Genomic DNA, 12,362 nt, shown 5'->3' with positions numbered 1-12,362 from the left:
TTTAGGGTTATGGTTACAGTTTAGGGTTAGGGTTACAGTTTGGTTAGGGTTTGAGCAACCACAAGTCAAGTGACAAGCATTGTCATTGCCCTCTAGCACCCCGGGGCAAGTATCCAGATGGCACTGGTCTTGCTGAGCCGAAGACTTTTTGCACTAACTTGATAATTTAAAAGCTGTTAATTGCATTTTGTGCTCTAATCCCAAATTGAGCCCAACAAGGCTGTTGACAACTACCCTTCACTTCTAAATCCCCATTCTTTATTAAGATTCACACAAAACTTTCTAGTTTTAATGATATCATAACTAGTTAACAGCTTGCATAGTTAGAGACATGAAAATAGCAATATAGTGACAAAAGGAAGATTTTATTAAGACGTCAGTCCTGCTGAAAGGCACATCAAGAGTTAAATGATCAACATTCCTGAGCGGTTTGGTACAAAAGCAAAACGATACATAATCGAAAATATTTAACTTATATATATTCTTAAGACACTTGAAAAAGAAGACTAAATGATTAATTTCTCTTCGATACTTCTAAGGTAATAAATTTAACTTTTCAAGGCGCGCGCATTTTGTTCCAAATTGTTGATGTCTCTTTTGGTATAAGGTAGCCATGCCACGTTAGCATATTCAAAGCGCGAACGAACACAAGTAATATAAAGTAATTTCTTTGTACTAATATCATTTATGCTCGTGCATGTTCAATAAAGGACATTGAGCATTCTTTGAGCTTTCAAAGAGATAAGATCAACGTGATTATTCCAGTTTAAATTTTGGCTAACCAAAAACCCTTGGTCTTTCTCAACATCAACACGATCCAACTTAATCCCACCAAAATAATAGTCCCTATCGTCAATTGACCTTACACGAGAACCTTTTTCTTTATTCACCTGATTAAAATTAAGAACTTCCCCTCGAATTAAGTGCTCTGCTTTTATCAGCTAAAGGCAATTAAACTTGAATCGTGGCATTACACTAATATATAAATTCACCCAAGCCTAAAAGCGGAGCTCGCATTTATTTTCCCGCACGTCTCGTCAACAAAACTAAAGCTGCGTGGCGTTGGCGTGCCCGTGCATACTGAAAGTAGCACCTCAGTGTGCCTACGCCCGTACGGTAATGGGTCCAATTTTTTGGGCTTGATGGGTTACTACTACTATTTTGTATAATTATGGGGCTACGCTGCGCGTGCTGCGAGCTCCGCTATTATATGGTTTTATAAATAAATATTTACAAAGATCACAAACTCAATGATATGCTAGACCGGGAACGCTGAACTATTAGTGTTTACTGTAACGTTAATCAATTGGCTTATCACCACTGTTTTTCTCTTATCCTAATTACTTTACTTTATTAATTAACTATGGCATAATTTACAGAAAGCAATATCCACTGCCCGCAGTTAGTAGATTAGCTAGTCGAGGCGAGCAATGGTTACACGTATTTTATGTTTATGCCAGTACAATTGGCTCACAAGAAAGACTAGAGAAAGAAAGGAAAAAATGCTAAGTAAATAAACAAATAAATAAAAACAAATTCAATCTAATTAAGTTTACATTGCAAATATACGAAGCCGAGTTTTCAGGAAAATCTTGTTATTAAGTCGGGTAAACTAATATAATCATTTTCTTCTGAAAGTATTCGGAGTAAAGTATCGTGGACATTGGTTTTAAAGTTATTTTTGGACATTTGACGCATTTCACACGATAAACTGTTTCAGATTTTTACACTGTACCTTGAAAAAGACTTAGTATGTTTGTCTAACCTTGAGTGTTTAACATAATAGTCACCTCTTGAAGATGATCTTGAACTATATCAGTGAAAATTAGGTTTGGAAGCAAATAAGTTAGATATTTTAGTAGGTGTTAAGCTGTTAGATTTATCATGCATTAGAATAGCAACGGATTTAAGTAGAGTAGATCTAAGGGAAGAAAGCTAGAGGGGACAAAATAAGGTACTGCATGAGAATTGTAGTCACCAAAGAACATGAGGCGGAGAGCGCGTTTTTGAAGAATAAGAATTTTGTTTTTGTAAGTTCTAGCAGCTTAGCCCCATCGACTATGCCATACAATAAGAAGGGCTGAATAACCGATATGTATATGTCGTGTAAAGTATTCAGTGGTATAGTGTCTAAGGCTGGCAGTAATTCCAATTGTTGTACTTATTTTTGAAGCAATGTGGGCGATGTGGTATTTCCAAGAAAGATTTTCATCAATAAGCAAACCTATGACGTAATTTTTGCATTCTAAAGAATTGTACGAGTTGTTAATTTTGATGGTCAAGTACTTTCAAGTTGACTTGGTGATTTAACTATTCTTGTCTTGGTCTAAAAACGACAAATTAGATTTCTTTATATTAAGTGATAATTTATTTGCGATCCGCCAGTTATAAACCCTAAAAATTTCCGCAAAAACTGTAGATTCAAGCGATTTGAGATTTTTGTCAGCGTATAACAAATTGGTATCATCAATAAGTAGAACTTCAATTTATCAGAGCTGTTAGATATATCCTTTATATAAATAAGGAATAGCAAGGGTCCTGGGACCAATCCCTGTGGGACACCTGATAACACTACTTCTTTTTTGGATATGTTTAATAAGAATTAATAAGAATTAATTTATTAGAATGGTGTACCACTCCTGAGAAGAACACTTGAGGTTAAAATGCTGTAAATTGTTCCGTGATGGGTTTCATACTAGAGCAGCACTTTGAACTATAAATGTAGTTGGAAATAAACTTGAAATGAACTGAAACAGTTGGCCGTCAATTTTCTATAGTCCCCCTTTATACTCTGTTGGCGACCACTAATACCGCTCCGTACCCCTTGAAAGAGAGCCGTCATGGGGAATAGCTTTGATGGTTGACAATTAATTTTATTAGATTTTGGCAGTTGATGGTTAAATGTCAAGGCCTTTACCGGTTGACGTTTATTATGAAGAAACATTTCTTACCGTTCGACAAGATCATAACTGAGATCAAGCTTAGATCATGTCGAGAGTCTTGTACTCTGTCGAAAGCTATCATCGCCAGCATATCAATAATTTCTTCGAGATCAACGACATTTTTATCTATACTCGATGTTTAAATTGCTAAAAGCGAGGAAAACACGAACGTTCCAATCAAATCAATGAGAATTCTAAAAGTGCGAGATACTTAAGTGACAATCGAATGTAGGACAATCCTAAAAATGCACAAAATACTAACGTAACTTACGAATTCTATTAAAGAAGTATCCGAAAGTGCTTTAGATTCTAACGTAACAATCAAATAAAAAAGAATTATATAAAGTGTGCTAAATACTAACGTAACAACCGAATGAGAGAGTTTTCTAAAAGACCGCTTAATACTACCGTAAGAATCCGATGAAGGAGAATTCTGAAAGTGTGAGAGATAGTAAATATATAAATAAATAAATAATTTAGCAACGGATATTCCACTGGGTGGCTCTTCTTGTCCACTGTTTCCAGATCGAACTGGAATTTGGAATGTTGGTTTATGCAGAGGGAGGAAAACCGGAGGACCCGAAGAAAAACCCTCGGAGCAAGGACGAGAACCAACAACAAATTCAACTCACATTTGACGCCAGGTCCGGGGATCGAACCCGGGCCACAGTGATGGGAGGCGAGTGCTCTTACCACTGAGAGAAAGAGAACCCTAAAAGTGCGCGAGATACTAACGTAACAATCAAGTGAGAGAGAATTCAAAGAGTACATAAGATACTTACGTAACAATCGAATGTAGGTCGATCCTTATATGTGTAAGTTATTAACGTAACAATCGTTTGAAAGAGAATCCTAAAAGTGTGTGAAATACGATCGTTATAGTCATTATACATTGTTTACTCATAGAAATATATCTTCCTAGTAAACGTCATCCACCAAAGGCTTTGAAATTTAACCGTCCAAACTCTTTCCCAGGGTCTTTCATCCTCAAGCCTCGTGGAGCGAGAGAAGGGAGACCCTGGTTTGGTCTGGTCACGTGTTTACAAAGCAAAAAAATTTTCCTAGGGAAGAGTCGTTTATTTGCTCGATTTTTGCCTCATTTCCTTTGTCATCTTCAAAATAATCTTTATCGTTTTTTAGGTCGGCATGTTTTATAGCAGCCTTCAAGTCGCTATATCTCCGAGCAGGTATTGTATCCTCAGTTTAAAACAGAAACAAGTCCAGTGTTTAGAAGCGACATATTTGGGCAGAGATGTTGTGGCCGTTTAACCGACGGAATACAGTAAATCTTTGATTTTTCATCTTCCAGGGGGCTAGAAGATGAGAGGCCCTGGGAACGAGGTTGTCAACCGTCAACCACCATAGGCGTTAAAAATTATCAGTCAACCGTCAAAATGGAAAAAACTAACCGTCAGTCGTCAGCTATATATCCCCCACTAAGACCCTCAAAGTAAGCGTGCTAATCTGAAGAAAAATATCAAACAGTTGGTCACAGGGAAAATGTTGTAAAATAAAAAGTTGCTGCTATTTTCAGTCATTGTCCACAAAAGAAAAAAAAATTAAAAATGACGTGTTGCATAGTGAAGAAACTTTTGACACAGGCGGCCCAAGCGTCCTGTATGTGATTTTGCGGTCAAAAGTTCAGTAACGGCAATAGCTTACGTAGTTAGATTGAATTCTAAGCGTAAATAACATAAGCGACGAATAAAACGTGTGAAGTCTCCTTACCTTTTCCGTAGCTGCTTTGTTGACAACAGTCGTTTTAATTTAACGCTGTTTTGGCGACTTTCTATGTGAAGCGTGCGCTGTTGGCAACAAAGAGGCTGCGGAAAAAAGGCAAGAAGACTTCGCACGTTTTATATCTCGCTTTTGGTATCCTTTTAATTTTTTCTTAATTTTTTTCCTTTTTAACGGCTCACACTTACGCGTAAAATTTGATCTTAATATGTTAGGTATTGTCGTTAATGAAATTTAGACCCCAAAATCACACACAGTGCGCTTGGGCCGCCTGTGCTTTTGACAGATTTTTTTTGGGTCCTGCAAACTGATTATAGAAAACCTTTCTGCATATTGAAAAAAATGCCTAAACAATAAAAGTTGTCACAATTACAAGCTTTTGCTGCAATGATAAAGTTGCTGCGCATTAAAAAAATTCCTGCAAAAGTAACATAAAATAAATTTAATGCGTACACATAAAATTTGCTGAGGAATCTGGAGCGATCCACAATTGTTGGGAAGCCATGTCGTGGGAGAAACTGCGCGCTTGAGGACAAATATTGCCACAAGTGCAGAGATGGTCTGTGACAAAACGTCACGCTGAGTGCAATAAGAGCCAATAAAGGTTCAAAGGAAGTTGAAACAAATGGCAGTGCAAGCGCTACGGGTAGTGGTAGAAGAGCCTCAAGGGTTGTAAACTTTCGCTTGCAGAGGATTCCCTTCAGCGCAAGGGGGAGAATTCAATCTGAATTGGCTTACTTTTCTTTATAGTTAATTAGACATAACAGAAATAGAGGATTGAAAGCGGTGTAGGTCATCTCGCTGGGCTTAAAAAACATGTTTCATATGTTTTGTGCGACTCTCATGGGTATGACAACTTCTGTGTGGTTTACTTTCTCTCTCACTTGTTGCCTACCGATTGTCGCCTCTCAGTGTTTCTCAGATGCTCTTAGAGCCGCGTGCTTTAGCAAAGTAATAAGAGCAAAGTAATACCTTCATATTCGTTTGATTGAAAGTATATATTAAAAGGAGAGAGCCTGGTATGTATACTGAAAAAATAACTCCGTATTTTGTTAGAGATGCCCTGTCCCTTCCACGATAAAATTGCGTCAGAACAAAATCTGAATTATTTTCAATATATCTCGAGGCTTATCAAACCTACAACTTTTTTGCGCAAAAATGTATAGGTGTTTAAAGAGGAAAGTGAATCCAGTATTGAAGTAACGCAAGATATGCCAGCTATTAACAATTTTACGTTACCTGGAAAAATGCTGTTGGCGAAGACTGTTCGGCGTTGGGAATACTCTTTACCGTCTTCTTTCTTTGCTTTCAAAAGTGTTCCACATTTCATGTACACTGGTGAAGTTTCGTTTTGAAAAGGCTAAAGTACACTTGACGTTAAAACTTTTTCCCGCTTGAATGGTTGACTTTTCCAGCAGATGATTAATTACGAAAACCAAGCTTGATGGCCGACAAACCAATTGCTGATGGATTTTATTGTAAACAGAAGAGCTCGAATAATTCACGTTTCGACATCTTCAATCTATCGATGGACATCTTATTGGAATTAGGTCAACAAGAATAAAGTAGTAAAAAGATAGGATCATATATTCAAAAGCACCTGTCAGCTAAAAAGGAATAAATTCTATCGTTCTTTTTTCTATGGAATCTCTTCTTCTGCCCGCCAGTAAAATATTGATAAATGTGACATATTTGACCGTGTAAAATAATAAAAAGGATATGAATATTAGAGACCACTGCTTCGGATAAGGTAGAAACATTTTTTATAAAAATAAGGCGAGTGCAACGATGAACAGATGTTATCGTTGTTCTGCGTAGGAGGTGTGTTGTAAGAGTCTCTAATGAAGATTAACCGTCAGCCGTCAAAGGGCCTACAATGTCGTCAGTCGTCAATAGGGATAGACTTATACCGTCAATCGTCAAAAAGCATAAAATCTTTTACCGTCATTCGTCAAAAAAGCAGGTCAATATTAACCGTCAACGCTTTGAAGGTGTTTCGGATCTCCCTATTTTCCCCTTCCCCTTTTCCTGCTTAACGCGACAAGGGGAAGGTCTTAAAAGGATATTTGAACTGGTAAACCAGACTCCAGGTTACCATACATGCTCACTTTGTGGTGATGTTTATTGCTTTTCGCCTAAACTGACTGTTTGAGAATATTCTGATATCTAATTTTTATAGTTTATATTAAAAATGGGCTGACTTCTTTCATGACCCATTAATTTTGGCGGTCGACCACGCCACCCAGCGATTTTCTCCCCTTTGACAGAAAGAAGACAAGTTTACATCATGTCGATTGTGAACCAGTATATAGAAAAGCCGCTGTGAGTTTCTATCATATAGAAGATAAAACTTTCGAGCGATTCAAAATTTCCTGTTGGTGAAAAGAATTGGAAGTCTACGGCAACACATTGGTTACCAAGGGATCAATGACTAGTCTAACAAATTTAAAATCGGCTTTTATGAGGTCAAGCTCTACCAACCTGTATAAAAGAAAGCCTCCACGCCGTTTCACATTTTGAACATGAAACCTTCAGCTTCCTGCAATCATATGCACTTTGTTTGCATCTCAAAGAAGTCTGAAGCGGATCGCAAAGTGTGGTTTACCGGTAAAACCAATGAATTTATGAAGTTAACTCTCCACCCTGAGTGACAGTTTGCCTCTGTGCTTACTTGAGGGTTTACTCTAATAAGTGCTCAGCAATGTTAGTGGAGTTGTAGGTCACCAGCCTGACTGGCTCTGAGTTTAAATGTAATTAACTGAGAATGCAGGCCTAGGTTGCCTGGTACCAGAAAATTATTAGCAATAAATGCAAATTTTCGAAACGAGAGAATTCTGTAAGGTATTGGCTCCCGCTAGCCCATCCACAGTAAATTACTTGTTTACTTTAAGTAAATTGTGTGGTAGACGACAGTATCTATTGCGATCGCCACTTAATAACTTGTAGCCACAACTTAATAAATCGCCATCGCGAAGTGATGACGTAAAGCTTAGTTTCAAAAAGTTTTTTCCACCAGAGTCTTCCCTTTGTGTTTGTCTGCGTATACGAGTGGTTCAGAAGATGAAAGGGGCTTGCCCGTTGGGTTGCTAACTTTGAAAAGTAAGCGCCAATTATATAAACTTTCTGATCTCAGTCACAGTAAAGTAAAACTCCCACTTTTATGTTCATTTCTTTATTATGGGTAAAACTGAATAAGAATGAAAAAAAATCCAATTTTCTAAAAAAACTGTCCGTGTGGTTGGAAAGGATTTGATGTACAAGGCTCCGAACAGTAAAACGGAAACGGGAGAATATTAACAAAATTCAGTTTACCGAAAGAAACGCGTTTGCGATACTAAAAGCCTTTAAATGAGTTACTTTCAAATATATTCATTTTTAATGTAAGAGAAAAGAGCAACTATCTGCGGCTTTGACTGGGGAGGAGACAAGCTTGATTTCTGGTGTTTGACACCTTGTAACATTATAACACGGAAGAACTACGACATCATTCGCACATTGGTTTATGAAACAGATTAAATTCATTTCATACAATCGTATAATCACCCGTTATAATATTAATATTACAATTCGCCTTTGTGAGATGGATCTGCACGTATGAAGGCACGGCCAAAGGAAATGAAAGCGCTTTAGGCGGGCATGGTGTAGATGAGTTATAACACTGTAATATAATGCACTTCGCCCGGTTAAGGAAACGAACTGTCGGTCTTTCCTGTTTAACGATGAGTCCCTTCAGTGTTTGTTATGATTCATCCTGCTCACGAACCGATGATACATTAAAAGACGAAGAGAACTGGTTTCTAGTATCCAGTTCTTCCTGTAGCATTCGTCTACGGAACTGTAACACTGAGATCTGCTGTCTGAGAGGTTCCACGGTATCCTCAAGGTCCTGGTAATTTGGCAGGGGAAAATGAAAATTATTAGTAAAATACGAACTACCTTTATGAGGGGGTATTCCACAATTCACTTGACAAAAAATTATTACAATTCATATATTACGACCTTACCAGCTTAATAAAATGAAAATTATTTAAAAACCACTCGAAAGGCTGGAAATCAATTTGCCGGTATTCATGATGTTTTTAGCTGAATCTGACTGATCAAATCTGAGTTGAATTTGTTTGGAATTAAAATTCCCTTTGAGCGACACTCCTCCCTTATCAGGTGAAGCAGTGTGAGAGCGAAGTAATATATCAGTTAACCCTTTAACCACTAAGAGTGACCAGCATCAAGCTTTTCTTTACAGTATCACCCCAATAAGTTCACGACAATCAAGAAAATGATCATCAACTACACAAACTCCTGATTGTCAAACAAATTCTCTTTGTCGGTACCTTTGGAAACGCATGGAGGACAGTTTAGAGCAGAGGTGATGGGTTCAAATCCCGTACAGGCCTCATTTTCACTACTGCTCAAGTAGTGTTCATTACTGGGAAGATCGCTTCCATATTCATTTCATAATCCGCAGTTCATATGTATGATTTAAATATATTCACAGGCAGTAGCTTACCGATGTTAGGGTGTACAGGGGTAAGAGCCACCTTTCAAAGCGACATTTTCTTATTATTTATGCTCGACTTTTCTTTATGAAGTGTACTTGTAGATAACTACCTCTCGAAGAGAAGCCGGCACGAGACCTTCCCGACTTTCTCTTCATGCAGCAGACGCATTCTGGACAACTGTGAAACAAAAAAGAAAACACGTTTTGTCTTTGCATAAGACCCTGTATTAAGAAAGCCAGTTGCAAAAAACCACTGAAAACAAGTTTTACATGTTCGGGTCCTCCACCCCATCCCTACTGCTCCTGGGTTCGTTGTTCGTATCCAGCTCTCGAGCAATTTTTTTTTTACATGATATAAATGCTAAAAGTCGAAGTTTATTGCAAAATTAAAAGCGCGTAGAAATAAAACGAGATTCACTCAAACAGACTACCGTGCTTTGCTTCAAGCGAAAAAACTTCAAGAGAATGTCGACGTGAGCTTTAACGCGAGTTTCGTTCTTATGAACGCAATTCGCTATTAAATCTAATAATACTTATATCATACGAAAGGTTAGATCTTGAATTTATTCATCTTTTATTTTCTGATGATGCGAAATTAATAGCGCGTTCGAACACGGCAAAAGTTGGCAGAAAGCGACTTGGCCTCCTCTAGGAGTCCCTTTGTGCTTGGAACAAAGGGTTTACGAAACAAAGAAAGTACGCCAAAGTCTATTTGAGTTAACTTCGCTGTATTTGTACGTGCTTTAAATTTCGCATTGAACTTCGAATTCTTAGCATCATATGATGTAAGTTTCATACGATATCATTCATATCGGTGTGTAGCCGCAAATCCACAATTTATTTATAAAATCCAACAATCGAGATCAGGTGAGATCCACATACACTTCTTAACCTTTGTACGATTTGCTAAATGAAAAATGTACCAGCGATGAGTAAACCTAAATATCAAACACTAAATTGTCCTTTTTTTTCTAAAGAACTCACATTATGTAGGAGCTTTTGGAAATCGCCAGTCAAGCTAATGTAAACTACAGCAAACATGGCGACTCATTTTCCTCGTGTTCGCTCTAAGACCGCTATGCCTTATTTATGGAAGGCAATGGCCTCCCAACACTAGGACAAGAAATCTTTTCAACAAATGAAAATATTCAATAAAGGGTAACAACACTGCGGAAACCACTTAGCGAAATTCACGGAGCGAATGTATCACTCTAGTTTTGCTGTTCACAAACTGATCATAATCTTCGTGATATCAACATGTTTTATTTCGTTTAACGTTCCATTATTGAGACGCTACTCAAACTTCTGAGTCCCTTTCCCTTTTTGCAATGTACTACTGCATATTAGCTTTCATTTGATGTAAGTTTCACACGAGAGGCTACACGTAAGGCTTTAGTCAAATCGCCACCGGTGGTGATTTGAGCTCGAGTGGTGGCGAGTTTGTTGTGGTGGCGAATTGACCGGATCTTCTTTTGAATAATTAACAGTACTGGTATGGCAAACACACACGAGTTAAATCACTATTGCGACGATCTTCTCTTAAAATATACACTAGCCCTAACCTGGAGATCTTACGGAAAAGTATTGTACAATTTCAACGACAATTGTTTTTTACAATGGCGTGTGTAAATCCTGTCTTTCTTCCACCGAAAACTGAAGCCGAAAACTGAGGCCAAAATGGCGTCGACTGTGTAACCGCCCTTTGAAGAAATTGTAAAATGCAAGATGAAAATTTATCAAAGGAAAGCATCGGATATCAGAAATAAGAAACGTACAATTTTTGGCCCCGTCAATTGAGAAAGACAGGCAAAAGATCCGCTTTTCCCCGAAGACAAGGTAGAAACATGCGCGCTTCACCATGCAACTAAATTGGATTCATTTCATTACAACACAAATCTGACCAATCGCAGTTACAGACGAGATAATGTGTCACAAGAACAAAGTTAGAGGAGTACAAAGTTTGCCTAAATAAAACAATCCTTAAATTGAATTTAATTGTGTTTGGCGATCGAACTAAATCAAACACGGAACTTCTGCTGAGATCGACTACCGAACGATGCTGGCAACGAAAAAAAGATTTCATTGTTTTTATCTTCGAGCTAACGAGTAATTTTCTTTTTATTACCTGGACAATAGATAGACACGGTAAATATTAAGAAGCTGGCTTCAATACTACAAATAAGCGACCATTCGAAATGTCAAGTGTAGGTGATCGGTTACCGGAGGTAAGGCCTGTCCCGATTGTGCTCGTAAAATGCTGGAAAGTTGCTCTCTGAAATGCCAAAAAGTTGACGCCTAAATTTCTTGATATTGTCTATGTAAACGTTAATTAACTCCCAAAGATGGGCGAAATCTAAGGATACTCTGAAAAGTAACTAAAAGAAATGAAGATGGACTTTTTGGGGCGTCATTTAAGCCGATTATCCTTTGTAATATTAAATAAGGAATGTAATAGGCATGCGAAAGGTTGTCAAATGACCGGTTATGTGTTCAAAAGATTGACAAACATCGCCATTTTCAATTTGAAGAGATGAAAAATCGTGGTTCCCTCGATGGTGCATTCAAGAACAGCACATCTTTCAAAGTAATTTTTAATTTATTCAATGCCGTAAGGTAGTTCTTTGTTATATTACACTATATAGATATCTTGGGGAGACGTTGCTAAACCTTTACCTATTTAGGGAGTACAGTATTGTATATTTGATTTTTTTATTTGTTGACAAACACCAGAAGTGCTAAACCACTAACTGTTTCAATTTGACAGTGCTTTTATCTCCAACGGTACAGAAGATATTTTAAACAATTCGTTACAATGCTTACATTTCCTGAGCAAAATTACATGAAGACGACCATACACATCAGGTCACATCTTTCGCTGAAAATTTTATCAATAATGGTTCTTAAACTATACTTTTGTCTGCCTCAACTACATTACACACAATCAAATAATACAATTATAACGGAGACCGAATAATGTATGGGTCTTCAAGGACTTCACAGGTTTTTTAAAAACATTAATTGGTCAATTTATTTGCCTGGGAATATATAGTTTCTGAGTCTGATATTTCAGCATAAATTGTTTCTTTCGAGGTAACTGTTTGTCTGTCTTAAAACTTCTTCTACTTTGTGTTTGGCTATATGCAACAGGCAGATAACGTCTACCATATATCTCTTTCAACCTGGCG

General features: G+C 37.5%; 1 protein-coding gene across 1 annotated transcript in view; it reads right to left on the bottom strand.

Moving 5' to 3' along the window:
- Window positions 1–11,869: 11,869 nt before the first annotated feature.
- Window positions 11,870–12,362, bottom strand: part of LOC148721983 (substance-P receptor-like) — a 5,534-nt gene continuing 5,041 nt past the window's right edge. The window contains exon 2 of the mRNA XM_088736664.1: window positions 11,870–12,362. This exon is cut by the window's right edge and continues 1,307 nt beyond it. The gene's annotated coding sequence lies outside the window, so the exon portion shown is untranslated.

The sequence above is a fragment of the Stylophora pistillata genome, chromosome 10 (assembly GCF_964205215.1).
Source record: "Stylophora pistillata chromosome 10, jaStyPist1.2, whole genome shotgun sequence".
Lineage (NCBI taxonomy): Eukaryota > Metazoa > Cnidaria > Anthozoa > Scleractinia > Pocilloporidae > Stylophora > Stylophora pistillata.
This window is presented reverse-complemented; position numbering and strand designations above follow the sequence as displayed.